This window comes from Oratosquilla oratoria, chromosome 21 (genome assembly GCF_046742065.1).
Source record: "Oratosquilla oratoria isolate Oo_2021 chromosome 21, ASM4674206v1, whole genome shotgun sequence".
In the NCBI taxonomy this organism is placed as follows: Eukaryota; Metazoa; Arthropoda; class Malacostraca; order Stomatopoda; family Squillidae; genus Oratosquilla; species Oratosquilla oratoria.
Genome location: NC_134797.1, coordinates 3,356,920 through 3,359,419, shown reverse-complemented (window position 1 = coordinate 3,359,419; position 2,500 = coordinate 3,356,920).

Below are 2,500 nucleotides of genomic sequence, written 5' to 3'. Positions count from 1 at the left end.
ATAGATTACGGAAGCAATAGTTTTCTGCTTTGTTATTGATTATGGGTTGTAATATACAAAATCTTGAAAAATAATCAATAGCAACAAATAGGTATTTAAAGCCGTTCTCGGTTAGTGGTAATTCCAAAGTATCCATGTGAACTCTTTCCCCAAGGTTTCTGTGGAATGGGATAGGTGAGTATAGGAGCAGGTTTTGGTGTATTTCCTTTCACTTTTACACATTTTACACATTTTTCTATATAATCATATATAGTTTTCTTCATACCTAACCAAAAGTACTTAAGTTGTGCTTGTCTATAAGTTTTATCCTTTCCAGGATGTGAACTACAATCACTATCATGAAGTAACTTCAATATCTCATTTACCAGAGTTTGTGGTATAACCAACTGATTTACTTGACCTCTAGAAATATCTTTCCCATTTACAAATGTTTTCCTATACAAAATTCCATTAATCAAATGAAATTCCTCTATCTTATACCCCTTTGGTAGCTTTGGAGGATCTCCTCTTGGGTTCATCAAATGCTTGATTATTGAATCACATGTCTCATCATCTCCCTGTTCTCTTATTAGCGTTTCTTTCATCTAAAGTTACTAACCTCTTCTATACTACAAACAAAATTAATCAATCCAGTCCCCAGTCATTGGTTGACTAATGTTTCTAGAAAGTGGATCTGCTACATTCCTTCTATACCCGGAATTATAATTAAATTGAACATCATAGCACTGAAGTATCGCAAACCATCTAGCAAGTCTGCCTCTAAGATTCTTATGCTTAAATAAGTTCTGAATAGCTGTGTGATCAGTCCAAACTCTGATGGGATACCCTAGTATCATATCCCTAAAAACTTTCTAAAGAATAAATTACTGCTAAAGTTTCTCTTTCAGTTATAGAATAGTTCCTCTCTGCACTATTACAAAGTCTGGATGTGTAAGCTATGGTTTCAAAGTTCCATTTCTCTCTTGCATTAGTATGCCTCCTAAACCCTATGTCAGACGCATCAGTACAAAGAATAAATTCTTTTTCATAGTCGGGGAAAATTAAAAATAAGGTGAACTCGTGAGTTTATCTTTCAACTTGTCAAAAGCTTGCTGTTGCGCAGGTCCCCATATGAACTTTGAGTCCTTTTCTCAACAAAGAACTTAGTGGATTAGCAATGTCAGCATAACTTTGAATGAATTTTCTATAATATCCTGTTAATCCCAAAAAGCTCCTAACCTTGTCTACATTGGTCGGAACTGGAAAATTCTTGACAGCGTCCACCTTTGAATTTACTGTACTTAGTCCGTGTCTGTCTATCTTATGTCCTAAGTAAATGACACTGTCTTGCAAGAACTTACATTTTTCAAGTTTTTACTTTTAACCCCAGCTTCTCCTAGTCTTGAGAATATCAAATCTAATTTCTTAAAGTGCTCCACTGCAGTCTGAGAAACTATTAAAATGTCATCTAGAAATACACTGGCAGTGTTTTCCTAACAATCCATCTAGAATAGTATTCATTAATCTCATGTAAGTTAATGGACTATTACATAACCCAAATGGCATTCTCTTGAACTCATAATGTCCTGTGTAGTAGAAAATGCTGTGAACTCTCTTGAATCTTCATGCAATTCTATTTGCCAAAAAGCTGATTTGATATCTTATAGTACTAAAAATATCTATTCTCAGTTCCCAAACTTCTCAAAATGTCACCGATAATGGGTAATGGTAACCTGTCACGAATGGTGTGCTTATTCAGTTCCCTGTAATCAATAACTGGTCGCATAGTCCCATCAGACTTTGGTACTAGGATCAACGGAAAATTCCACTCACTTTTACTATGTTCAATAATATCCTGTGATAACATTTCAGTGATGAGTTTATCTACTACAGCTAATTTAGAGTGAGGAACTCTGTAGGGCTGGTATGTAGATAGGTTGTGTTCCTGGTTTTAACTTAATGTGATGTTTTAAAAAACAGTTGTTTTGCCCTAAGGCGTCCCCCGGCAAAGCAATTTGCTTTTTTTATGTTTCATAAGCAAAGCAAATAAAGCTTCATCCAACTCAGGGCAATTAGTTGATTGTAATAATTCTTTATATCTATTTCTTAAGTCTATGCCTTCTTGTACTGAACAAATTGATGAAGTTGGTAATTCTATCTCCTCACTATTCTCATTTAAAATCTTAATAGGTTTAGTACACACCTGAATACATCCTATTTTGTGTACCTTTCTTTAAAACTATCTCTTTATTCATAGTATTAATTACTAATACTTCTACTCTGTTCTTATTTGTCTTATAAATCCCTGAGTCCCACTTCAATCCTTTAAGTTTAACTGTTCTCTGGGACTGTAATTACTTCAGAGTCTACATTGATTCCTTTCAAACACACTTCAACCTTATTAAATTGACATGGGATGTAACAATGTCGACCTTGTTAATCCGCAATCCTGCAATTCTCAAGGCATCTGTGGTTAATAATTTAGTTAATCTCTGGGATTTCTTGAACTTCTGAGTTGGGT